Source organism: Penaeus japonicus, unplaced genomic scaffold (assembly GCF_977035675.1).
Source record: "Penaeus japonicus unplaced genomic scaffold, GWHDUDI00000001_assembly GWHDUDI00000034, whole genome shotgun sequence".
NCBI classification, from domain to species: domain Eukaryota; kingdom Metazoa; phylum Arthropoda; class Malacostraca; order Decapoda; family Penaeidae; genus Penaeus; species Penaeus japonicus.
This window is the reverse complement of record NW_028234436.1, coordinates 12,519,431-12,547,326: the sequence shown is the minus strand read 5'-3', so window position 1 is coordinate 12,547,326 and position 27,896 is coordinate 12,519,431. Positions and strand designations below refer to the sequence as shown.

Below are 27,896 nucleotides of genomic sequence, written 5' to 3'. Positions count from 1 at the left end.
GTAGATTACGTTGTCCTCCCCGGAGTCTTCGATGCAATCAGACGGTTCGGGATTTTCAGCATTGGTCGCGTTGCAAAGTGAGACTCTCCGGATGGACACACATTGCGTCATTCATGATCGAAAAGTATATGGCAAGTAGGCGCTCCCTCCTTTGGAATGATCGTGAATTCGCCGGGTGGATCCGTTGGTAGGAATGCTGTTGTAGCCATATTTAGTGGCACTGAATGTGTTCTAGCTGTGTTTCAAGGCCTAGTGCTCGGATTCTCTGTTTGACTGCTTCTCTTTCTCTCTCTTTCTCTCTCTCTCTCTCTCTCTCTCTCTCTCTCTCTCTCTCTCTCTCTCTCTCTCTCTCTCTCTCTCTCTCTCTCTCTCTCTCTCTCTCTCTCTCTCTCTCTCTCCCTCTCCCTCTCCCTCTCCCTCTCCCTCTCCCTCTCCCTCTCCCTCTCCCTCTCCCTCTCCCTCTCCTTTTCATCTTCTACAATGCAAACCGCATTTCCAAGAAAAAATGAAAAACAAACAGTATCTCGACGAAGACTTGATGATGATAATTGCAATAAATAAATGAACATATGAAAGACAAAGACTACTGGCACAGAAGATTCCATTATGGACGTGTGCAGCAGGCCAGACTAACACCACCACCGCAGATACTACGCAACAGGCTGTAAGTACTCCCACAACGCAGAAAATATGTTTGCGGTCTGGTGCAAGGCTTTTAAGGTCTGGTGGGAGTGTGGACCGTTCGGAGAGACCGCCGAGGAAAGCTTGATTTCAGATACTAAAGTTTTTTTTTTATGATTGATCAGATGTCGAGGTTTCGATTAGAGGATCCTTGTTAAAGACTGGAATTTTTAGTCGACTTCTGTGTGTGTGTGTGTGTGTGTGTGTGAGAGAGAGAGAGAGAGAGAGAGAGAGAGAGAGAGAGAGAGAGAGAGAGAGAGAGAGAGAGAGAGAGAGAGAGAGAGAGAGTGTGTGTGATCTCAGTGCGTTCGTTGGGAATGACGTGGAACGTAAGGATTCAGGTTTTCGAGGAAAACGAAAGGTCTTGGTGGTTGCGTACCAGTGCAAGAAATAATCAAGCAAATTACTCCTTTGAAAGCACTGGAATCCAGGCGGGAGCGCGCCAAGAAAACAATCGAGAGAGAGAGAACCCACGTGAGTCCCCCTGCGTCGCTCGTCGGCCGCCATTTTGTAAAGCAGATAAAACAAAATGGCGGCCCGAATACAAGAAATACAAAAGGTGATATTCACACGCATGTCTCCATTATTCATCTTTCTTAACTCGTTATTATTTTCGCTTAACGAAGAGCAGTATTCATCCCTCACCCCTCCAAACGAAAAAAAGAAGACTTAATGAGCGAATTGAGGCGTCAGAACTGGCTCCGGTACCAATAAAAAGGAGGGGGGGATTATATTGCAGCAGGCCCAGTGGTATTACGGAGGCCAATAGACCACGGAGAAAAACAGAAATCGCGCTGGCCTGGAATTACGCAGAGTATGGAAGGCTGTGATGCAACACCTCAGCTGCTGACTATTGTTCCCACTTCCAAGGCACCGATGTTATCTGCGTTTTCTCCGCGAGTATCTTTTTTTTTCTATCTCTCTCTCTCTCTCTATGAATTTATTCCATTGTCTTATATCTATCTCCCTGGGGTGCTTTTATACTGTGGGGGTGGGGTAGGGGGGTAGGGGTGATGTATGTGTATTTTGGGGGTGGGATTTTGATCGGGTGGGTGGGTGGGTGGGGGTGATGTATGTGTATTTTGGGGGTGGGATTTTGATCGGGTGGGTGGGTGGGTGGGTGGGGGTGATGTATGTGTATTTTGTGGGTGGGATTTTAATCGGGTGTGGGGGAGGGGTCCATACGTAGAGCGGAGGAGGGGAGTGTGGGGGAGTGTGAAGGGGGGCTGTAAAAGTCTTTTTTTTTCACTTCTATTGCGTTATAAGTTTGGGTTTTTGGGTTTATGTATTATTATTATTATTATTATTTTTAATATGTAGGGTTTCCATACATATCGACCAGGAGGATGAGACGAAGAAAGAAATATCAAACGAAAGAAAGAAAGAAAGAAATGAAGATGGATAAAGAATAAGAAATAAGGGAGTACAGAGGGGGGGAGGTAGGGGAAGGAGGGGGGGCGATGGTCCCCAAGAATGCAACCGTCGCGGCGGCGGCGGGCGGCGGGCGGCGAGGGGGCGCATCACGGCATAACGAAGTAAGTGCCACTGGGTGTCAAGACCAGGGGGGGAGGGGGAGCGGGAAGAGGGGGGTGTAGGGAGAGAGAGAGAGAGGGGAGAGGGGGCCGTGGTCGAGCGCAAAGTGGGTCAACAGCGCCGGGCGGACGTAATCTGAGATTCGATTTGAAGTTGCCCGAGCGCGTTCCTGGGCTGGCGCTGTCCATCATCATCTCATACGTGGAAAGAGATGTGCTGGAAATCGAGTCATAGGGAAGGTAGCATGTGTGCGTGTGTGTGTGTGTGGAGGGGGGGAGGGGTTGCGTGCGCGCGTGTGTGTTTGTTTCTCTCTTGTCGCTTTTCTTTCGATCTCGCTATGTGTATTTATATGTCTCACTTTCTCTCTCTCTCTCTCTCTCTCTCTCTCTCTCTCTCTCTCTCTCTCTCTCTCTCTCTCTCTCTCTCTCTCACACACACACACACACACACACACACACACACACACACACACACACACACACACACACACACACACACACACACACACACACACACGCACACGCAGCGAGAGTGAGAGCGAGCGCGAGCGAGTGGAAGAGTTCGCTCGTCAGAGGCCACAGGAGGAATGAGGTCACAGGAGCCAAGTCAGCGGCGGAATTATTGGTAATGACACAGCAGAGAATAACACGACGACGACGATGATGATGATGATGATTAAGGTGATGATGATGATGGTGATTAGGATTAGGGTTGTGTCTGTGATGAGGGTAAGCGTGATGGTATAATGGTGATGGTTGTAATAGTGGTTATGGCGATGATGGTGATGATATTGATGATAATGATGAATGGGAAATGTTGATGTTATGATGACTAAAATAATGATGATAAAAAAACTATTATGATAATAATGAGAATGATAATAACTATGATATGTATGACAATGATAAATTTAAAATGAAAACAACGTATATGTATTAAAGCCATTGTAAAAATCGCATGCAAAAGACAGCAAAGAAAAGAAAGAAAGAAATAATGAAAAAGGGATAGAAGGAAGGAAGGAAGGAATGAAGGGAAGAAGGAAGGAAGGAAGGAACGAAGGAAGTGGAGGGAGGGAAGAATCGAGATGCGAAACACACAAAACCAGTTTCACTCTTCGCTCGTCCCCTCCCCTCCACCCCTCCCCTATCCTCCTCCTCCCTACAGAGAGTGAAACACACAACACAACCGTCGGCCGATAGACAAACAGACGGACAGACAGACACACACACCTACAGACAGACAGACAGACAGACAAACAGCAACCGTACAGACATAGCGAATGATACCGAAAGCGAGGCTGTGTGTAGTGAAAAGGAGAGTGAGTTGGGAAATGTAGGTCACCCGAGCTGCTGTCTTTCCTGCCAGCGTCACAGCTAGCGAGAGGGAGAGGGGAGGGGAGGGGGAGTAGGAGGGGGAAGGGAGGGAGGGAGGGAGGAAGGGAGGGAGGAAGGGAGGAGTAGGAAGGGGGTCAGAGGGGGAAGGGAGGAAGGGAGGGAGGAGTAGGAAGGGGGTCAGAGGGGGAAGGGAGGAAGGAGTAGGAAGGGGGAGGGAAGGGAAGGGAGGGAGGGAGGAGTAGGAAGGGGGAGGGAAGGGAAGGGAGGGAGGAGTAGGAAGGGAGGGAGGAGTAGGAAGGGGAAGGGATGGGAGGGAGGGAGGAGGGGGGAGTAAGGATGAGAAAAGAAGTAGATGGGTGGTGGAAATAGGGGGTTGGGAAAGGGGGTAGGGGATACAGGGTGGGGGGGAAGGGCAGGGGGAGAGAGTCTATGGAGATCCCCTACTTGGTGCTAATGGTCTTGCTATCACTATACGGCAATTAGAATGCAAACTGCGATAGGGCACACTGTGAAAAAAAGTAGTTCGCATTTTGTATGCTGTATGGAATCCCGGCCTTTTTATGAGAAGATGGGGGGAGTGTTGTGGCCAAGGGAGGGGGTATGTAGGGGATAGGGGGGGTATTGTAGTTATGTTGGGGAAGGGGTGAGTGAGAGAAGGGGTGTAGGATAGGGTAGGGTAGAGGCAGTGCAGGTTGTATGTATGTGTAGGGCAGGTGCGGGGCAGGTGCTGCTGGGGTAGGGCAGGTGCAGGGGGAGACGCAGTCGTCATAGCAGGGGCGAATAAGAATCCCGAATGATTCTAACGTAAACAAGTAAGAATCCACATTGCGTAGACTTGTGTTTAGAGTCTAGACGATGAGCGATGACGCACTGGTCTTGCTAGTAACTCTCGTCACCTTAAGTGTTTGGTTTTCTAGTATTTTTCAAAAAAAGAGGTTTTAAGCATTTTTTTTGTGCGGATAGTGCTTAGTCATGATAAAAGTTATTGTGTAAATGTAAACATGGTAATATTTTGATTCGTCTAATACTCATGCACATCTTCAGTAATCTCTCTGTCTCCTCTTCCTCTCTTTCTCCCTCCCTCTCCCTCTTCCTCTTCCTCAATCCCTTCTCCCTTACCTTCTTCTCCACCCACTCCCCCTTCTCTCTCTCTTTCTCCATCATTCCCTGATGATTACCTTTTATGACACGCCCTTCTTCTCCTCTTGCACTTACTCCCCCTGTCACCCCCCGTCCCTCCCTTCCCGCCTCCCCCTTTCTCCGGTCTTCTCATCCCCGCCCGTGGTAGAAGAAAGTGAAGATGGAAAGGGAAGGTGATTTGGAAGACTCTCTCTCTCTCTCTCTCTCTCTCTCTCTCTCTCTCTCTCTCTCTCTCTCTCTCTCTCTCTCTCTCTCTCTCTCTCTCTCTCTCTCTCTCTCTCTCTCTCTCTCTCTCTCTCTCTCTCACGCACACACACACACACACACACACACACACACACACACACACACACACACACACACACACACACACACACACACACACACACACACACACACACACACACACACTCACACACTCTCTCGCTTGCTCTTTTTCTCTTTCTCACTCTCACTCACTCTCACTCTCTCGCCCACTCTCTCTTCCTTTCTTACTCTCTCTCGTTCCCTTGGTGGTTAGGGAACCGGTTCGGAGCCGGCAATAATTCGCGATGGTGATGGTGCCGTAGAATGGTGAGAAGAAGAGCCAGTGTGATGGTGCGTATGGTGACGGCTCGACCGATGGCGAAAGAGGGGCGTGTGTGGGTGGGTGGGTGGGTGGAGGTGAGGGGGAGGGGTGTCATCATCATGACTGCTGCTGTCTGGTAGCATCGAGGGAGGGGTGGGGGGAAGGAGGGGGATTGGGAGGGGGAAGGATGAGTCTTTGTATAGTGAAGGCATCGGCGATGGGCTGGAGGGAGGCAGAGTGGGCGGAGGAGAGAGGGAAGGGGAGGAGGAGGGGGAGTAGCCGATGTGGGAGTTTATATCCATCATAAAGTAAGTTATAAAATTGGTGTGACTATTCTTAGAAATATTGAAAGGAATGTGTGTCTATATGTGGCGAGAGAGAGAAGGAGAGAGAGAGAGAGAGAGAGAGAGAGAGAGAGAGAGAGAGAGAGAGAGAGAGAGAGAGAGAGAGAGAGAGAGAGAGAGAGAGAGAGAAAACGCAAATAGTAAAAATATTACAATCTAAGTGCCGAGTTTGATCAAGGAAAGTCATCGTGTCAGAACTTCAGAGAAGGCTGGACATGGCAGCTCCGACGTTGCTGGGTGCGAGAGAGAGAGAGAGAGAGAGAGAGAGAGAGAGAGAGAGAGAGAGAGAGAGAGAGAGAGAGAGAGAGAGAGAGAGAGAGAGAGAGAGACACAGAGAGAGAAAGTCTTCCGAATCACCTTCGCTTTTCATTCCGAGAGAGAGACAAGCACAGACACAGACAGACAGAGAGACAAGTTGCAGTTGCAATAGAGGTGGCAGGTCGCCGACGAAGGCAGGCCGAGTGAGGCCGGGTCACTGAGGCCATCAGAGTGACCAGGTCAAAAGGTATAATACCTTCTATAGTGACGAGGCGAAGAAAGGCCAAAGGTCAAAGGGTGCAGGATGTATTAATAGTGACGATGCCGGCGTGACGTTGTAATGCAAACACCCTGTCGAAGAGGCACGGAATGATAGCGAGAAGGGGAGATGGTGGTGGGAGGGGAAGGGGAAGGGGAAGGGGAAGGGGAAGGGGAAGGGAGGTGGAGGCAGGAGACGGGTTGGAGCAGTAGGTGAGAGTGTATATGAGAGGGGATTGTGAGAGTAGGTGAGGAATGCAGCTACGGAATGATTTCGACGTCGGGAATCCGCGGGCAAGCGGGGCGAGGCGAGGTGCCAGTCGAAGACCTATCGGAAGATAATGAGGTAAAGAGATGACTTTTCATTACCCCCAGCAAGTTACACGCTAATGAAACAAATGTTGCCTGTGGTGGGGAAGAAGCGAATGGCGAGAGGCGACAACTCTGCCAAGTAGGTCAGCTCTCTTGGTACAACACGCGCTGCTTACCTCCTGCTCTTAATCCTACCATTATTATCACCAGGTCTCGATGTACTTCAGTGAAACTTTTCAATCGCTGTGCATTGCAACGGCAGGTGGATTTTCTAAGCATTTGATAAGGAGGAAGAGAAGAAAAACAAAAGTGCTCGATCGTTTAACTCCAGATATCCAGTCTCTCTTCTGTCTCTCCCCCCTCCCCCATCCCCTTCCTCCCTCTCTCCAACCCCTCCCCCTCTCTCTCTACCCCTAACCCCCCTAAAGCTCCTGCCAGAGCGCTTCCCATGCTGAGTTGCGGCAGCATCTCTCTCTCTCTCTCTCTCTCTCTCTCTCTCTCTCTCTCTCTCTCTCTCTCTCTCTCTCTCTCTCTCTCTCTCTCTCTCTTTCTTCCTCTCTCTGCTGAAGTGATGAATCTCTTTTGTTGACGTGTTGTACGTGTCGCCATGCTGAACATGTCTACGTGATGTGACACACTTGCGCGCCGGCAGTCTTGCTACCCTCTCTCACGTGTTGTCTTAGTACACCTGTAATGCGCCTGCTCGTCGAAGGCTCAGCATGCAGCGTTCTTCCAGGTGATGTTTCGAAGGCGGAGGCTGAGAACATCAGGAGGAGAAGGAGGAGAAGAAGAAGAAGAAGTAGAAATAGAAACAGGGGGAGAGATAATAACGAACAAGATGAAAAAAAAGTAGAAGAGTAGAAGAGAAGGACGTAGCAAAAAATGAAAAGGAAGAACAAAGAACAAGAACAAGACGAAGAGGAAAAAGAAGAAGAGCAAGAAACGAGAGATGACGAAAGGCGCGAAAGGGAAAGCTCGTTATATGCGAAAACGGTCGCCAAGTCCCAGTCTCATAGCGCAATAGAGACGTTTCTCTCCTCTCGCCAGCGTGAGATCCGAGAGACAGCGAGATACAGAAGCGGAGGCAAATGGCACTGTCTGTGGCTGGGAAGGAGAAGGGGAAGGAGAAGGGGAAGGAGGAGTGGAAGGGGAAGGGGAAGGAGAAGGGAAAAGGGAAGGAGAGGGAGAAGGAGGGGAAGGAAAAGGGAAGGAGAGTGAGAGGGCGAAAAAGGGAAAAGGGAAGTGAAGGGGACGAATGAGAATGGAAGGAGAAGAAGGGGAAAGGAAAGGGAAAGAGAAAGAGAAAGGGAAACGGAAAATTTAAGGGAAGGGAGGGACCGGGTACTCATAGGAGTTTGAGGAGGAGTTTGAAGGAGAGATTTTGTCATGTGTATGTATAGTATGTGTCATGAATTGGGTGACATGTGTTGTGTATCATATGTTTTATGTACTATGTTAGGTGTCGATAATCGGAATGATACCCGGAAATAACATTTTTGAATACCAACACTTAATACCTTCTGATTATATATGTATATATATATATTTTTTTTTCTTTTGATAGATCGTGGAGAAGTTATATGGATAGATGAATAGATAGAAAAATAGAGAGGAGGTTTAGAGAGAGAGAGAGAGAGAGAGAGGGGGGGGGCAGGGTCTTTCTTGAAGAGTGAGAGTTGCGTCGCCTCGAAGACCCAACACATGACGCCGCTAGGTAGGGGGGTAGGGGGGGAGGGAGAATAGAACAGACTACCTTCTTCCTCCTCCTACTTCACCTTCTCTTTCTCTCTCTCTTTTTCTCTTTCTCCTTCTCTTTCTCTCTCTTTTTCTCTTTCACCTTCTCTTTTTTTTCTTTTTTTTCCTCCCTCTCCTCTTCTACCTCCTCCTCCTCCTCCTCCCTCCTCTTCTTCCTGTTCCTCCTCTTCCTCTTATTCCTCTTCCTCTTCCTCTTCCTCTTCCTCCTAATCCTTCTTCATTGAAAAACAAACAAACAAGCAAGCAAACAAGCAAGAAAGAAAAAGGGTCAAGAAAGAAAGAAAGAGGATAGGAAATAGATAAGGTTAGAAACCGAGGGAGAGGAAATGTAAGAGAGAGAGAGACTAGGAGAAAAGGATGTGGTTTTCAGACCAACACCGAAGAGGGAGGGAGGGAGATTGAGGGAATGAAGGAGGGAGGGAGAGGGAAGGAGGGAGGGAGAGGCAGGGAGGGAGGGAGAGGTAGGGAGAGAGATTGAGGAAGGGAGAGGGAATGGGAATAGGAGGGGGGGGAGAGTTGAGAGAGAAAGTGTATGGTTGAAATGGTAGTAGGATATTTTAGCGTCTAATGAAACGGACGGGAAGTTATACCATCCCGTAGAAAGTGTGTGTATATGCGTGTGTGTGTGTGTGTGTGTGTGTGTGTGTGTGTGTGTGTGTGTGTGTGTGTGTGTGTGTGTGTGTGTGTGTGTGTGTGTGTATGTTTGAGTATGTATGTATGTATGTCTATGTATGTATTGTAAAGAGAGAAGGAGAATATGGAGTGGGAGAGAGAGTGCATTGGAAGGGAAGGAGGGAAGGAGTAGGTGATGTGTGTGTGTGCTTGGGTACGTGCGTGCGCGCGCGCATGCAGGCATATATGTACATATACATATATATACATATATATATATATATATATATATATATATATATATACACATACATACATACATACACACATACATACATTGCGTATAAGAACAACAGCAGGCGCCATTATCAATCCAGACTCTGGTTGTCTCTGGTGCCCCCCTCCCTCCCCCCTCCCTTATCACCCCTTCCCCGCCCCCCACCCTGTCCCCCCACCCTGCTCACTATTCAAGTTTTCAAGACTCCCGCACCTGCCGCGTCTTAAGAGTGTATATTCTCTCGCAGGAGAATTAGGGTTAAAAGTATTTTCGTTCTGTGAGTCAAAAAGATGTTACGACTTGTGGGTGCGATAGATTTGATTTTTTCGCGGCAAATTTTTTGGTTTGGTGTGACTTCTCGTTCTCTCTCTCTCCCTTTTCTCTTCACTTCTTTTATTATTTATCTTTTTTTATCGATGATTCTTCATCAGGAGCGATCAGTCTTATCTTTTGTTGGGGATTGATGCTTCTTCGTTATTTTTTTTCTTTGTCAATAAGAGAGAGAGAGAGAAAAAAAAGCCATTTTCAGGTGTTCGGACGAGGCTGTTCTTACAACACGACCATCGCGTCTCGCTTCAACAACCCTTACTGCGTCCCGACCGTCGGCTTTGACCTTGGCATCGACTTGGGAGAAAGTTTCTTTTCGTGCAATTTAAATCCCTATTGTTTTGTTTCTTCTATCGGCTCTTGAAGTTCTCTCTTATTTCGCGTCGCCAGAGTCTGAAGTTCATTCGAAATGATTGCAAAAAATTAGACCGAAATGGAAACCAGCGTTGGTGTTGTGAATGAGATGGTCGTGTTGAGAGACGGGCTTTCGTCACCCCTTCGTCATGCTGGTCCGGGGTTTTAAAACGCCATGATTGCACTTCCCGGCGTGCGGTTGTACACGCGCACGCACGCACTCACGCACGCACGCACGCACGCACGCACGCGTTGACGTACGCGCACACTCTCATGTTTCATGTATTTCTTTTTTAATTTCTTTGAAGGTGGTTTGATTATCATCCAATCTCATGTTTGTTTTTTCTTTTCTTTGCAGGTAAGAGAACCAGTACACAAAGCAGTGAAAGGGCAGCCTACCTATTGTGAGTTAAAATATTACGTTACAACACGGGGATTTACTGGAAATTATCAGCTGAAGTAAATGAAAAACAAAAAAAACAAAAAAACTATTGTAAGTGATGATATTAGTTCAGTCGACATCATTTTCTTTAGTAATCTACAAAAAAAATCATCTAAAAAAAAAAAAATTATCCGAGATCATTTGATGACTGCAGTCCGTAGGAGTGCGGAGGATTCTCACCAAAGGCTTATTAATTACGGATTAAAAGAGGCGAGATTAAGCCATTTAATCGTGACGTAAATATCCTCTAGATTTTGCACGAAATGTTAGGTAATGTTAGAAGAGTTAGGCGAAGGTGATAACTTAGGTAAAAAAAAAAAGTTTAGAGAGAGAAGAATTACGCGTATAGGAGTGTCACTTAAAAAAAAAAAAATAAATCGCGTTACTTTTTTTCTGAAATAAGATTGCATCGTTGTTGCAACTCATGATCACCACCAACCCATCAAGTGGATCATCACCATCATCATCATCATCATCATCATCATCACCATCATTATCATCACCACCACCACCATCATATCATCACCATCATCATCACCATCACCACCACCATCATCACCACCATCACCATCACCATCCAAGACTCACATCCCCCCCCCCCACACACACACACCTCCCACAGTTCCCGAGATGCCCCGTGAGGTCCTTCAGGCAACTAACTAGGCGCTAAGCGTGACCTAGTGAGGAGGCCTAGACTAACAAGTAGGCCAAGCGGGGAGGGTGCCAAGCGGACGAGACAGCGGCGTGGCACTGGGGAGAGATTGTGGTGCCAGGCGGTCGAAGGGAGAGGGAGAAGGAGGGAGAGGGAGGGGAGGGGATTGAGGGTAGAGGGGGAGCGAGAGAAATCATACAACTCTTATCAGTGTGTGAGATGGTGGGTGTGATCCTTCGGTACAGCAAGGGGACGAATGATGGTGATGATGATGATGATGATGATGATAATAATAATGATGATGTCAGTGATGATAGTAATGATAGTAATAATGATAATCATGATAGTTGGGATGGTGACGTTGATTAATAATGATAATAATAATGGTGATGATAATAGTAATGATGATGATAATAATAAGAATAAGGATAAGGAAGATAATAAAAAGGAAACACCAACCAGAAAAAAATACAGAAAAATAGCCCCAAGAGCAATACTCGTACATGGGGGACATTGATGTTTTAAGAGAGCATGACACTGTCTGGGGTCATGACGCCGCCATGTGACACCTTAGCTGGGACATGCACGGCCAGAGTGACATGCCGACGTCAATTAGATCCCCATTGCGGCGTCTTTATCTGTTATTTTTCTTTACCGTTCTCATTTTCTTTGTTTTGTGTGTCAATTTTTTTTTCTTTCGTTTTTTTTTTTAAATCTCATTCTCCTCCTCTTTCTCTTCTTCCTCTACATCCTCTTCCTTCTCTTCCTCCTTCTCCTTCTTCTCCTGCTCCTCCTCATCCTTCTTCTCCTCCTCCTCCTCCTCCTCCTCCTCCTCCTCCTTTAGCTAGTACCCCAAAGCAGTGTGAAAACTGTCGCGAAATCGCCTCTCCTGTCTAGACACAACGCACTCGATTTGCACCTAAATCGCTGGATTTATGTTTATATGTATGTATGGCAATGTATCTCTCTCGCTCGCTCGCTCGCTCGCTCTCGATCTTGCTCTCTTTTTCTCTCTCTCTCTCTTTCTCTCTTTCTCTCTCTCTCTTTCTCTCTTCCTCTCTTCCTCTCTTCCTCTCTCTCTTTCTCTCTCTCTCTCTCTCTCTCTCTCTCTCTCTCTCTCTCTCTCTCTCTCTCTCTCTCTCTCTCTCTCTCTCTCTCTCTCTCTCTCTCTCTCTCTCTCTCTCTCTCTCTCTCTCTCTCTCTCTCTGCGAGAAAGAGAGAAGAGTCAAGAAGATGCTGTCTGACGGAGGCGTAAGAGGGGGAGGGGGAGGTCGTTAGGGCGTGGGTCGTCCTCCTCTTCTTCATTTTCTTCTTCTTCGTCTTCTTCTTCTTATTATTATTATTATTATTATTATTATTATCATCATTATTATTATACCTATCGTTATCGTTATTGTTAATATTGATATTATCATTATCATTATCATTGTTATTGTTGTTATTATAGTTATTATTACTGATGTTGTTGGTTTCATTGTTCGTTTAAAAGGAAAATCACAATTCCTGCCCCATGGTAGATCCATCAGGAAATCCCATCCCGTCTAAAACAAAGAAGGACAAACAAACAAACAAACAAAACAAAACAAGAGATGAAAACGGTCCATAAAAAGGGAAAGGTGTATTATGTTGGCATGGGGGGTCCCTAGGGGGGGCTAGGGGAAGAGGGAGGGAGGAGAGGAGGGGTATGAGTCCCCCCCCCTGCTGGCCTAGAGAGGCCCACTTGGCAGGAGGTTCAGGCCACCACGCCTTGAATTCTGGGTCACGGCTCTAGCTCGCGTTTTCATTTTTCCTTTTAGTCTTCTCTCTCTGTTTGTATTTTTTTTCTTTCTTTCTTTCTATTTGTGTCGTGTTTGGGTGACGCGCGTATGGTGAGGAGTAGTAACAAGTGGATGTGACGTCATGCGGTCTCTTTCACTCGGTGGGGTTGAGTGCGTTACGATTACTTGTATATAAATGAATAAGAAACGATAACATTTATAAATAAAAATTCGTCCTCCTCTTCTCCTTTTTCTTCCTTCTCCTCCTCCTCTTCCTCCTCCTCCTCCTCTTCCTCCTCCTCCTCCTCTTCCTTTTTTTTTAAGTAGATGCACGATAAAATAATGCTAACATGTACAATAATTCATCCATCTGTAGTCTTCGAAAAAATAATCATTTTAGAAATAATACTTTGAATGCTGGTTCCCATAACGAAAGCAAAAGCACATTTGATGACGTTTTTATGAAGCAAAAGCCTGTTTGTCTATTTATTTATCTGTCTGTCTGTCTTTCTGTGTACATGTATGTGTGTGTAATGTGTGTGTACTTACATGTATGTACTTGCATATATACTTGTCCATGCTTGCGTCTGCCTTTGTCTTTATGTGCGCATGACCACGTGCATGTATATGCATGTGTGTGTGTGTGTGTGTGTGTGTGTGTGTGTGTGTGTGTGTGTGTGTGTGTGTGTGTGTGTGTGTGTGTGTGTGTGTGTGTGTGTGTGTGTGTGTGTGTGTGTGTGTGTGTGTGTGTAAACCGCACTTTAGGATCGGCGCTAGACTGACAGGCAAGATGATGCAGAAAAGCCCCGTAAGGCGTTAAGGTAGCTGACGTTGCTCTGCTGTCGCTGCATGCTTGGCTGATTTCCCGTATGCATGTAAGCAATAAGGCAGTGGTGGGGGAAGGGTGGGGGTGGGGTGGGGGGTATCAGATACCTTAGGTTAGCATGCGCTTTCTTCACTGCAGCTGTTACTCTTTCTCTCTCTTTTTTTATGCCCGTCTATCAGTTTATTTATTCGTGCATCTTTCCTTCTCTCTTACCTTCTTTTCTCCCTTCTTTCCTCACTCCCTACCTTCCTTCCTTCCTTCCTTCCTTCCTTCCTTCCTTCCTTCCTTCCTTCCGACCTCGCTCTCTCTCTTCTGATCTCCCTCCCTCCCTCCCTTCCCCCCTCCTTCCTTCCCTCCCTCCCTCCCTCCCTCCCTCCCTCCCACCCTCCCTTCCTTCCTTCCGACCTCACTCTCTCCCTCCCTCCCTCCTTCCCTACTTCCCTCCCTCCTTCCCTCCCAACAAGCACAACTTCATTGTTTATCCAACCAATGAATAATCTTGAATGGATGTGAAAAGCCTTAGCTAAATGGATGTCTTGAACGATTGCTGCTTGATTGCTTGAAGGCAGAGATAGAGACTGTGCAACGGTAATCATTTGCCATAACTCCTTTTGTGTGCGATGTCTCTCCAGCCTTTTTATCTTGCAAAGTGCTTTGTCATCTTATCAAAGAGCTCCATAGCTCTTATCTTACCTATGGGTTGGCTGAACGGATTCTGTATTGCACTGCTTGCACCCATTGGTATCTGCAACATATACGTAATGCAATGCATTTGTCGCTACTCGGCCAGTGCATAGACGTGATGCTTCCCTTAACAACAAGGTCATGCTTGTTTAATACATGTTTAATGTGTTTATTTTCGCAACTCTTTGCAATGTGCAACAATTCGGAGTGGCGTAATCAGTGAAGCACACGCAAGCACGTCAGAGTTTAAACAACGGAAATGTTTTTATTTTGGCAATATCTGCTCGTGATTTCTCTCTCTCTCTCTTTCTCTCTCTCTCTCTCTCTCTCTCTCTCTCTCTCTCTCTCTCTCTCTCTCTCTCTCTCTCTCTCTCTCTCTCTCTCTCTCTCTCTCGTTTGCCGTGTACTGCGCCAGCCTCAGACACACGATCCATATTGCATGCAACCAATATGCAGACACACATCCATGCCCCTCTGTATGCGTTGGCATGGGGATGGGGGGCATCATCATCACCACATTCACTACCACCATCACCATCATCACCATCACTATTAATTATCATCATTTTAACCAATCATCATCATTTTCACCAATCATCACCAACCATCATAATTTTCACCAATCATCATCATCACCAATCATCATAATCATTATCATCATCACCAATCACCACCAGTCATCATCATCATTTTCACTCTCATTCACTTCTGACCAAGAGGAGGAGGAAGAGTAGCACGAGTGGGTGCGAGTGACCCAGCATGAATGAGGAGCTGGCGACCGAGCGGAAACGTAGCGCTCAAGACCCGCTACTCATCAGCGGAATTGATGAGGCTGGTTGGTCATCTCTACCCGCGTGCATTTGCTGACGATGCTGACTGTGCTAAGGGGTGGGTGGTGAGGGGGGAGGGATTGCGGGTATGGGGGTATGAAGGGGGGGATATGGGCACTGCAAGATGTTAAGTCGTTTTCGTAAGTAGTTTGTTTGTGTGTCTCTCTCTCTGTTTCTTTCTCTTTTTCTTTCTCTCTCTCCCTCCCCCCCCCCCTCCCTCCCTCCCTCCCTCCTCCCTCCCTCCTCCCTCCTCCTCTCTTCCGACCTCGCTCTTCTTCCACTCCTCACTCCTTCCTCTCCCTCCCTCCCTCCCCTCCCTCCCTCCCTCCCTCCCTCCCTCCCTCCCTCCCTCCCTCCCTCCCTCTCTCTCTCCTCATTCCATATGCCGCCTCTCCCTCTACGTCCCTCAGACCGGACATGTCACCTCCACATTCGACCCTTTCATCGCAAACTTACGGATGTTCAGAATCGCATAATGGCATCATTAGCATCAACGTCACCCCCTACCCCCCTCTCTCTCTCTCTTACTCTTCCATTCCCTCCGCCTCCTCCTCCTCCTCTCCTCCCCTCCTCCCCTCCCATGCTATAGGACTGTCATCTGGCGGAGACTGAGCTTCCCATTCAGTGTCCGGGTTCGTTGGGAGGAGCATGAGGATGGTGATTAGCGAGGGGCGAGGGGCGAGTACCTTCACTCGGGGGAGAGCGGCCGACTGCAAGCACGGCTCACGATCGGCTCACGTGCTCGGTCTACGGGACGACGCGAAGGCAAGCAAATTGGCTTGGCAAGCAGAGCGTACTCTATGTACGGGTGGCGCAGGCAAGCCCCTCCTTCCCTCTCTCTCTCCTCGCGCGGTGTGTAGGATGTCCGAGCAAGCACTCTTACGAGGTGGAAGCATAGCTTACTTACACTCGCAGGTACACACGAGACACACCCTCTCTCGCACACACACACACACACACACACACACACACACACACACACACACACACACACACACACACACACACACACACACACACACACACACACACACACACACACACACACACACACACGCAGAGCCCGGCCACGACCTGTTATGCAAGATGCGCTGCACTTGCATGGCTGTCAGCGCTGCAAGACGTAATGTAAATAAGCCAGGGGGGAAGAGGGGGGGGAGTGACACAATCCCCCCACGCGAGCGAGACACGAAGAGTGCGTGTGTTTCCCTACCTCGGTCAGATTAGCCTTAAGAGAGTTGTGCCCACTACACCTCCGATGAACCGCGCTTTGTTGTGTCAGAATGAGAAAGAGAGTGAGAGAGATAGAGATAGAGAGGTAGAGTGGTAGAGAGAAAGGGAGAGAGAGAGAGAGAGAGAGAGAGAGAGAGAGAGAGAGAGAGAGAGAGAGAGAGAGAGAGAGAGAGAGAGAGAGAGAGAGAGAGAGAGAGTGCAGCATACATCTGCATAAATGAGATCAATGGCATAATCGCCCTATTCGCTGTGCTTAGGTACCTTGCTTTTCATTATAAGTCATCCATATATGCAAAACAATGACACACACACACACACACACACACACACACACACACACACACACACACACACACACACACACACACACACACACACACACACACACACACACACACACAAACACGCGCGCGCGCACACACACACACGCACACGCACACGCGCACACACTGCCAGTCTCACTCTCACTCTCACTTCCACTCCTAGAGACACTTATTTGGGTTGGCATTACAGGAAGAGTTGAGGGAAGGTTGAGGAGTAGAGGGTGGGAGGGAGAGAGAGAGGAGGAGAGAGAGAGAGAAAGAGAAAGAAAGGAAGGAAGGAAGATTGAGGAGGGTAAGAGGGGAGAGGGGAAGGGAGAGCCTGAATGTGGGTGTTGTATGAATCTGAGAGATCACACATTAACGTCCATGGGTGTAGTATGATAATCCTGAGAGATCGCACATAATTTTGCGAGAGTGTCGTGTGTAATATGTAGTATGTAATACGAAGACATCACACTTTCGCGTGCCGTAGTGCGAATCAGCGAGATAATGGAGTAGGTGTAATATGAAAATACGAAGTACGAAGGGTGAAGTACGAAGTTACAAAGGACAAACCGTTGTAGATATAGTGTAGCTTATCGGTCAGTATTTTTTCATAAGATATCTGAAATAAGAAGGATGTGTTGCACCATGCCGCTGTACCATACACAGGATACGAATGCAATTCAGCTAGAAACTCTCCACTGTTCATCTGTCAAGGAAATGTACCGTCGTTCTTTTAGGTAGCCTTGGTGCTGAGTACTTGGAACTATCCAGTTATAATTGCAAGATCAAATTAGCCAGCGTCATGCAGTTCTCAGACAAGCGAGACCGAATGCCTGTTCTCATGGCGGCGATGCATGACGAGATTAGACCAAAAAAATCCTTTTAGCAATTCTTAGGAAATACTAGTACATTATTTCTTGTAATAGTTAGTTGTTCTAAAGAGTTTGTAAGGGAAGATATACATGCATACATACATACATACACGCATGCATACATACATACATACATACATACATACATACATACATACATACTGCGCATACAGTACATCCACGAATACCTACATAGCCTACCAACAGACAGACAAACCGGATACCTACACACAGTATATACACACAATACACAATACACACAGTACACACATACACACATACACACATACAAATACCCTAAATACACACATACCTATCGAGTGAGTGACTCTGGTCTTTATCTTCTGGCTGATGAGGCGCTGACTGTACCGTGGCGCTTTGGCTCGAGGCGATCGTGACGTCATCTCTCCAAAGTTGACGGGGAAAAGTTCCAGGCGTTATGAATATGAAACGGGGAATGCGTGTGGGTTGTGTGGGTTGTGTGGTTTTGTGGGGTGGGGGTAGGGGGTGGGAAGGGATGGAGGTGGGGTGGGGGTGTACTGGATCTTGGTGTATGCGTGAGACAGAGAGAGAGAGAGAAAGATAGAGAGACTGAAAGGAGCATAGTTAAGTACATATTCTAGTACCCACACACAAGCATACATGCACACACTCACACACACACACACACACACACACACACACACACACACACACACACACACACACACACACACACACACACACACACACACACACACACACACACACACACACACATACACACCAGACATTTTTAGTACACAATATATATGATATAAATATATAGTGTTGAGTTGATGGAGCGCACGTGCGTGTGTAGGGCGGGGGAGGGTGTAGCCAGGGGGGTGGGGGGAGAAGGGGGTAGGGGAAGAGGCCTTGACGAGCTTCCAACCATGACGGTTCCCCCCCTCCATCCCCTCCACCCCCTCCACCATCACCACCTCTCCACTTCTCCCCCATATCTCCCTCTCCACTCCCTCCCCTCCAAATCTCCCCCTCTCCCCCTCTCCCCCTCTCCCTCAATCCTTCCTCCTCAGTACTACCGCCTTCTCTCCCCCTCCCCCCTCCCCCTCTCCTGCAGCGGTTTCCTCTTCGACTCTTGTCCCCCCCCCCCACCTCAATCCCTGCCGCTCCCTGCCACTCTTCCCTTCCTTGTGGCAGGCGGCCTTCTCCTTAACCCCCCCCCCCATCTCTCCCTCCCTCCCTCCCTTTGTTCCCTCGGCCCCCTCTCCCTACCTCTCTCCCCCACTCTCCTCCTTCCCCCCTGCCCTTCTCTCCAACCCCTTGGTTCCCTCCCCCTCACCCTCACCCTTCTCTTACTTCTCTTCTTCCTCCTCCTTTTCCTACATCTCCTCCGCTTCCACCTCCTCCTCCTCCTCCTCCTCTTTCTTCTTCTCCTCTTCTTCCTCCTCCTCCCTCCCTCTCGCTGCAACACTTTATTTTCCATTCCTCATTCTCTCTGTCCCTCATTTTCTTCCTTATCTTAGTTATTGACACTATTGTCACACACACACACACACACACACACACACACACACACACACACACACACACACACACACACACACACACACACACACACACACACACAAATACAATCTGTTGATCTATCAATCTATATGTCTTACTCACTCCTTTTATTTGCAAATTATGGGAAGTTTGCATGATGAAAGTGATGAAAGTGTAACCTTGTGTCCCGTCATGCATGTCAGCTCATGACTGCTACCGGTGGCACAGCCATGAATTCACCCCCCCCCCCACCACCACCACACAAAAAGACACACATGTCACCTTCCCCTCCACTTCTCGCACGGTTTGCAGAAGAATTCGTGACACTTGTTGATTTGTTTGTTTTGATGATTTTACTCTCTCTCCCTCCCTCCCTCCCTCCCTCCCTCCCTCCCTCCCCCCACACACACATACATTTACCGCAATGATAAATTATGAGAGAGGTTGGGGGGTGTAGGGGTTCAAAGGAAAGGGTTGGGAGGGGAGGGGAGAGGATGGGGGGGGGGCACACGCTGCCAAGCTAAAGGGAAAGCTATAAGACGGAGGTAGTCGCGAGAAGACGTATGGAGAGTGTGAGAGGAGAGAGGGGAGGGAATGGAATTGAAAGCAGAGAGAGAGAGAGAGAGAGAGAGAGAGAGAGAGAGAGAGAGAGAGAGAGAGAGAGAGAGAGAGAGAGAGAGAGAGAGAGAGAGAGAGAAAGGGGTGGAGAGGTGAGGGAGAGAGGAGAGAGTGGGATGAGAGAAAAAGAGGGGAAAATCGGACAAGAATAAGGAGAGGAGAAAAAGAGAGGAGAGTGACAAGTGGAGTCAAACGAGCAAGAGCAACGAGCAGATTAAGAAGTGAGAGGCGTGGGGTATAGGGATGGGGGTGGGGGTATGTGGGGGGGACATCCTACCAGGGGAAGTATAGAGGTGTCATTCCAGCCCATCCTCCTTCTGCCATCCTTTCACTCGCCTCCTTAACTCTTGAAACAGGTTTTGCGTGCGCCTAGGTAGGAGGAAATATGTAGGTAGCAGAGGCAGAGCAGATGCTGCGTGACACGGTTGACCAAGCTAGCGATGTGGGTCGGTGCAACAGCATCTGCAATGCCCCGTCTCCGTACTAGTTTTATTCCAATCATTGCGTTGGCCTTTTTTTTTCTTTCTTTCTATCTTTCTTCTGTCTCTCTCTCTCTCTCTCTCTCTCTCTCTCTCTCTCTCTCTCTCTCTCTCTCTCTCTCTCTCTCTCTCTCTCTCTCTCTCTCTCTTTCATCTTTGGTTTCAAATTGTGTTCGGATTCTGCGACACCCCATTCTTTTGAACAAGTTTGGGTGTATGAACGTAATTTAAAAAAAAAGGAGATACATTACACACACCTAAAAAAGAGGGGGGGGGGGTACATTACACGCACCTCCTCGTCGTCTTGAAGTCCGAACCATACGATCACCGACCTCAAAGCGACTGCGCCTCGCCTGTACTCATCTCCCCGAGCCCCGCTACCCCAGGGCGAGGGCGAAAGGGAGACTCCGACGACAGACAAAGAACGAGTGATGGGCACCAGGCAGACTGTCAGCTGATAACGTTTCTCAGAACTGTGTTATTGTTGAAGAGGGGGATTATGAAAGGCAGGAGGCGCTGAAGGAGATTGTGTGTGTGTGTGTGTGTGTGTGTGTGTGTGAGAGAGAGAGAGAGAGAGAGAGAGAGAGAGAGAGAGAGAGAGAGAGAGAGAGAGAGATAAAGTAGGAAGATAATGGAGAAGAAAAGAGAAGAGAAGAGGGGAAAGGAGAGAGCAAGAGAAACACAGAGAGCAAGATTGAGTGAGTGAGTGAGAGTGAGTAAGTAAGAGTGGAGTAAGTGAGTGTGTGTGTGTGTTTGCCTCAGTCTCGTCGCCGATCGCCGCTGAGGATTTGGGGCTCCCGAGCAAGTGATCCGAGTCGAGTGATTTCAACGCGGCCGGAAAAGTTATCCTCCGGGAGTCGAGTTTTTTCTCCTCCTGCTTCTTCCTATCCTGAAGTCACCGTCGAATATCCTTCGTATTTCTACCTACCTATGACTTTCCGAGTGTTAGGACTTCGTGTTGCATAGCGCTCTCGACACCCGAGTTCATTACTCATTAGGGAATAGGGAGCTATTTATAGGACCGAGCTCTTGAAATCGAGCCCCAACCGCGAGCCAGGGTGTTGACCTGTTGCAGCAGTAGCCTGTTTGAAGAAATAGGATACGAGGCAGGATCGAGGCGCTGAAGCAGGCCCAGGGCTCCTTCCCCAACGACGGAAGGTGAGCAGGATACTTGGGCTGGCTGGCGTAGAGTCTGAGGATAATTGCACAAGCCCTTCTTTAACCTTTGACCTGCGGAGGGTGATGGATGTCTATCCTTGGAGTAATTGCCTTCCTTCGGGACTTAAGAGCTTCCAGTCTCTCTCCCCCCCCCCCAACAACCCCACTGCACAACCCTATGACCCCCACCCCTTCCCCTCCCCCCAAAGAAAAAAAAAAAGTCTTTGTACGCATTCAATCCTTTTTTTTTCTCTCTCTGTCAATATCGCAAATGAACCGAATAAGAAATTGGCTCAACTCTATCCCGCAATATCCCGCGTTATCCCTCCCCGTTGTTCTCTCTTCCTCTATATAACATCTGCAAGGGATTGCGAAACTCTCAATCTCATTATCCCGGAGAACTGTTTCGGGAGACGCCTTGCAGGCTGGCTCGAGAGCGCTCGCATCCCGTTAGCTGCGATCGGCGCCTCACAAAATGTCAACGTTTGGCCTTCGTCGGGCTCGCAGGCTGGCAGATGTACGATAACCCGTTAAGAATGGATACGTCGAGAGAAGATCGAATTTATAAGTGGATGAAATGATGTGTCGAGGTCGTGACTTCGGTGATGCTGCGTTTTTTTTTCTCTCTTTATGATTATTATTGTAATTATTTTGTGTTTTGTTGTTGTTGTTGTTGTCGTAAGTCGTAAATACAGCTCGTGGAAATGTCTTGCTTCTTTTTTTTGTGTGTGTGTAAGACCAAACGCTGAAAGAACGAGCGTCGCGGATTGAACGCTGAACCTTTCGCCTCCTCTTCATCCTCTTCTTTTCTTCTTCTTTTCCTCCACCTTTTCCTCTTCTTCCTCACTCCTCTTCCTCCTCCTCCTCCTCCTCCTCCTCCTCCTCCTCCTCCTCCTCCTCCTCTTCCTCTTCCTCTTCCTCCTCCTCTTCCTCACTCCTCCTCCTCCTCTTCCTCTTCCTCACTCCTCCTCATTCCTCTTCCTCACTCCTCTTCCTCCTCCTCCAGCTTGAACCCCCCAAACCCGGGAGCTAGGAAGGGGTGGTGGTGGAGGGGGAGGGGGGAGGGGGGAGGGGGGGGTCCCGTCGCGACACGTGAATGCCGCGTTGTGCCCTGAGCATAATAGTACACGTATGAACTCCTATAACAATTCCCCCAAGAGAGAGATAGAGAGAGAGAAAAATATATATTTGGTTGACACAGTTTCCACCAAAGGTTACGCGGGCAGTGTCTTGTGTGACAATGAGTATCTCCCGAGTTCTATTTTTATTTTTTTATTTTTATTTTTTTTCCTTTTTTCGTGTTTTTGATAGAGAACAATACGGTGACTCATGGCGGTTCGAAGCTGGGCTAGTTTTGCGGCGACAGTGGATGGGGTTTGGTGCTGTGGGGGAGGGGATGGGGTGCGGGGTGGAAGGAAGAGGGAAGAGGGAAGGAAGGGGGGGGGCAGAAGGAGGAAGAGGGGTGTGGGAGAAAGAGGGAAATGAATTAGGAAAAGCTAGAGGGATGAAAAGAGTGCGTGAACGAGCGAGTGAGTGCGTGAGAGAGAGAGAGAGAGAGGAGGAGGAAGGAGGAAGGGAGTGGCAGGCAGGCAGGCAGGGAGGGAGAGAGGGTGGGTCTGTGTTACACCTGCCGGAGTGGGTTGGGGAGCATTCATGCGGGACGAGCAATAGATGTCGCTCCGAGGTACGCTCGCGAGAAACACCTCAGAGTTAACCAAGAGCATTATAAACACCAGAAACAACTCGCTCGCTCGCTCGCTTGTGAACATCCTGAAGTCATGCATTAAAATCTCTATGATGATTTAGGTTTTGTCATGAGTTTTATCGATCAATTTGATTTGAAAAAAGGCTTGTATATTTCCCTTTCTTGTCAACTGTGTATAGTTTAGACTGATTAAACTCTAGTTATGTCCACTAATGTTTCTTATTTTCTCTATTTACTCCATACGAATGTTTTTGTTTTTTCACTTTTTCGTTGAATATCCCAGCGGTTTCACAAATGGAGGCTCTGCTGACATCACCCACCCTCCTGCGCATTTCCCATCATCCATTTTCCTATCATCCAGTTTCCTTGCGCCCTTGAAGTACTCTGATCAAGGAAGTCTTTTACGGCCAGGAAGAGATGTCGCCCTCGCGTGTTAGTCTTCTGGAGGGAGATCGTTCTTCCAGCAGACGCTTAGACCGCTCTGTTAGAGGCGGGTTTTTACTTCGGAGGTTATGTAACCGTTATATAAGCTTATTTACAACGCGGACGATGCAGTCTCTGCCTTATAGTCGAGGCGTCTGATTTTCGTTCTTTTTTTATGTCGCGTGACGCCTTAAGTCGCGTTATAGTCGTTGGGAAGGGGGGAGAGGGGGTAGGGAGGCAGGGAGGTTGGGGGGTGTCTAGGACATCTCGCGGACCCGGAATCCAAGTAGACTGGAATCACTTCCGCCCCTTGGAGGTCACCCAGTACCCGGCGGGGGGAGGGTGGCAAGGCGGACGCGAGAGGAGCGAAGGGGGACTACCGCCTCCCTTCTGCAGTGGAGTCTCTCGCTTTTGATTACTACCGCCGCCTTGAGGGGGGAACGGTAGATGAATATCAACGTTGCAAATGTGGCAGACGGCACTTGCAATACTTTGATCTCTCGACAGGGACGTTTATTCGAGAACGTATTCCTTCTTAACCTCTCTGAAGTATTGAGCAAGAAAAAGTATTTAAAGAATTCGTTCCCCTAAAAGCCCCTTAAGTCTTAACCTCTCTGAAGTATTTAAGAAAAAGAAAAGAAAGGTCATCCCGTAAACCGAGACCTGAGAAAATATATCCTAGCACATATATCCTAGAACCGCGTTTCTGGAACATGGCTCATGACAAAGAATGCCATTAGTGGACAGTTCGTGTTGAAATCTTTAAATTTGGGGTCTCGTGTGTTGCCTTCTTCCACAAGGATACATTCCGCAGCTGGCACTGTAAAAAAGAAAAGAAAAGAAGAAAAAGAAAAAAACGAGTGAGGTTTCAAAGGGTTAAGTTCAGGTCTCGAAAATGACGGGGGATGATGGTCATGATGATGATGATGATGATGGCATGGAAGATCACGGCTCATGCCTACAGCAAGGTTGTAGTTCTTGTCATCGCTTTGGTCATATTTTTTTATTCGTATATTTTTTTAAGGGGGTTATTATATGTATGCGTACGTGCGTGCGTGTGTTCATTGGCTGGCGATTAACGGGGAGGGGTTATTTCACCCAGACACGGGAGTGCTTGCTGGAGGGACGCGCGAAGATGCAAGCAGGGGCGGACGTAAGCAGGGGCAGGTGTGAGCAGGGGCGGATGCGAGCAACGGCGGACGCATGCAGGATCCGATGCCGGCAGAGGCGGGTGCAAGCTAGGGCGGATGATAGCGGGTGCAAGCAAGTGCGGATGTTAGCAGGGGCGGGCGCAAGCAGCAAAGCAGGGGCGGGTGTAAGGAGGGGGCAGGTCACGAGGGCGCCGCCGTGGCCGCCGGAACAAAAACCCGGCCCAGTGGGTGCGGAGCGGGACGAGGATGCCCGGATGCCCGGCGCCTGGATGCCCCGCTCGCCCATTGTCTCTCCTTGACGGCTTCCACGTGTAATAATAGCTCTGGAGTGCAAAGCCGTGCGATTAAATGGGGAAACGCAACGCAGGCGATACGTGGTTGGGGGTCCGGAGCTTGCGTTCTCTCTCTCTCTTTCTCTCTCTCTCTCTCTCTCTCTCTCTCTCTCTCTCTCTCTCTCTCTCTCTCTCTCTCTCTCTCTCTCTCTCTCTCTCTCTCTCTCTCTCTCTCTCTCTCTCTCTATCACATGGAAATCTGGATGCACGAGACTCGCCGTTCTCTCTATAACTTCCCCGAGAACAAGACCGTGGATCGTGCGACTGTTGCATGCGGGATGTCGTCAACCGCAGCTACTCCCGCCAGCGGAAATGAAAAAGTTGGCTGGAATGTCGGCGGCGGCGGCGGCGGCGGCTGCGGCGGCGAACGGAGCTGCGAGGAACTTCTCGAGCGATCACACGAGACGAAATGATACTGATTTTTATATCACTTTTATTTGTTTTATTTCCTCCATTTCCTCCATCACACCCCAAGTTTCACCCGACCTTCGTCCAGCGACGGAGCGAGTCTCTGCTCACTTCCGTCCCGTCTTGAGTCCCCTTGTGTGTGTGTGTGTGTGTGTGTGTGTGTGTGTGTGTGTGTGTGTGTGTGTGTGTGTGTGTGTGTGTGTGTGTGTGTGTGTGTGTGTGTGTGTGTGTGTGTGTGTGTGTGTGTGTGTGTGTGTGTGTGTGTGTGTATGTGAGAGGGGCAATGCGTTCCGAATACTAACACTCCTGTAGGATTTCAAAATAAACAAAACAAGACAGACACAGGAAGCGGTCACCTGTTTTGACCGTTCTCTTCGGAATAGTAAGCACCTTGGTATATCGAGGGTGACGAAACACCTTGCTACTGCTGCGGCTGCCTGTAGAAGGACTTTATATGTTCATTGTTGTGAGAATTGAACACTCTTTTTCCTCCTTTTTTTGAGGGTGCGGTGAAATTTTGCTTTGAAGTCGAGACAAACACCGTCGTTCCTCAGACTAAGGGAGTCCGTGACATGTTTTTGTTTGTTTGTTTGTTTATTTTATCATTTTATTTTAATGGGGGGAGGTCATATACAGTTCAGCATTTTGCGCTGAAATGAGAGATTGGTCTTTGTCATTAAGCAGTTACTAGAATTATATGTATTGATCACGTATAAAATATCTCGCGTTTGCTATCCCGGTTTCGCCGTAGCTGAGGTGATCGTAGGTGACCCAGGAGCGGGGTTTTAGGTGCGCTGTTTCTGCTCGCTTTTGCCATTGTGAGTGCAGAGGTGCCGGGGTTTGGTGCTAACCTTGCATGGGCGTGAAACAATGGGTGAGCACCTCGCCGGAAATAGACACAAAGCCTAAATTGCCGACGAGCACTTCATGGCCAGAGCGCGCTCCACCCGCCGCAGCGCTGCGCTCACTCACTCCCTGTGTTCGAACTCTGGTGCTCGGGGGGAAGGGTGGGGGGGGGGTACCTTTGATTCCTAGGAGGAGGAGGAGGAGGAGGAGGGGGAGGAGGGGAAGAGAGGGGGTGGTACTAGGAACTTATTACTCACGCGCGTGTACACACACACACACACACACACACACACACACACACACACACACACACACACACACACACACACACACACACACACACACACACACACACACACACACACACACACACACATGCACACTAGATAGGCGAGCATGTACCCCACCTCATGTCCAGTCATGGAAGGAAATCGTAGCGTGTGGTAACGTTGTTGCTATGTGTATGAGCACAGTTTCCGGCAGCATGCTTCGAGTATGAGGAGTAGTACGACCATGTAAGTACGACCGCGGATGTGTACGTTGCTCCGTAATTGAAATACGACCACGTGAGTAACGCCACGAGTGTGTAGGTTGCCGTATGACTACAATGCGACCACGTGAGTACGACCACGGGTGTGCTGGCTGCTGTGTGATTGCAATAATGAGTACGACCACGGACGTGCGGTCGTACTCATCCGTGGTGGCGCGTGACGGGTTCGCCGAGGGGAGGATGGATGCTAAAGTGCCATCGCGCCTCGCACTTATATGGAAGCCATTTGAACTCCTACGCTTAAGCTCTCTTCCGTCCTTGTGTTGGCCATTTAATGTACAGCCTTCATTCACCCTGCTAACGGATGCCACGGCAGGATTTTTTCCTCCCTTCCCTCTGTTTTTCCTCTCCTTCTATACGCTACGGCATGAGTTGTTTTTCCTCCCCCCTCCCTCTTTACGCTACGGCATGTTTCCCCCCCACCCCCGCCCCCCTCCTCCATTGTGGTGGTTGCCGTTTTTAGGTGATTAATTCTGGGTTGATAGTCCTGGTCCTTAGAGCTCATACGGGGTGGGGGAGGAGGGGGGGTTGTGATATTTAATGAACCAGTTTGTACTTAATTAGCGGAAGCTGAGCGAACACTGTCGACAGGTTAATTACTACCCTCCCCCCTCCCCCTCCTCCTCCTCCCCCTCCCCATCCCCTACTCCAATTACTAACTACAGGGAAAATGGCCGTCCACATTTTTTGACTTTGAGAGACACTATACTTAAGACACTATACTTAAGAGGCACTATACAACAACACAAGACAAGACCTCCTTATGCATCTCGGGATCCTCTCAGTGGTGTGTGTGTGTGTAGGACATACTGCGTAGATCCTTCCAGGTGGACTACTAGCCTTGCACAGACAGAGCCTTCAATGCACCATTGTTTGTATTCAAGGTGGGGACTTCACCCCCTTTCTATGGCAGGTCCCGTGGTGCAACCCATATTAACCCCATTTTCTTTCCCTCACTCCTTCTTACGTAAGAGTCACGCGATTATAACTTGCGAGTTTTTTTTTTTTTTTTTTTTTTTTTTTATATTTACGAGTGTTACTATTATTTCTCCGTGCTCGTTTTCGAAGCTTCAGGGTATTCACATTACATTAAGCTTAAGCTTAATGTACTCGAGCCGTGAAACCACACTGCCATGTGATGTTGTATTTCTTCTCCGGTGTAATTTTTAAATCCTAGTGTGAATATTCGTTTCAAAGAATTTTTTTTTGTTTTTGTTTTTGTTTTGTTTTTACATGGTCATATTCCCGTATTGGGTGACGGAGGAGAGCTGGACACACGACAGCAGAGCCCTCTAGGGACAGCGGGACGAACCCTGGAATTTCCTGGACTTCCCGTGAA

General features: G+C 48.5%; 1 protein-coding gene across 3 annotated transcripts in view; it reads left to right on the top strand.

Moving 5' to 3' along the window:
* The window catches only part of LOC122254474 (nuclear hormone receptor FTZ-F1), a 171,140-nt gene that overhangs the window by 126,690 nt on the left and 16,554 nt on the right, over nt 1–27,896 (top strand). The window lies entirely within an intron of this gene.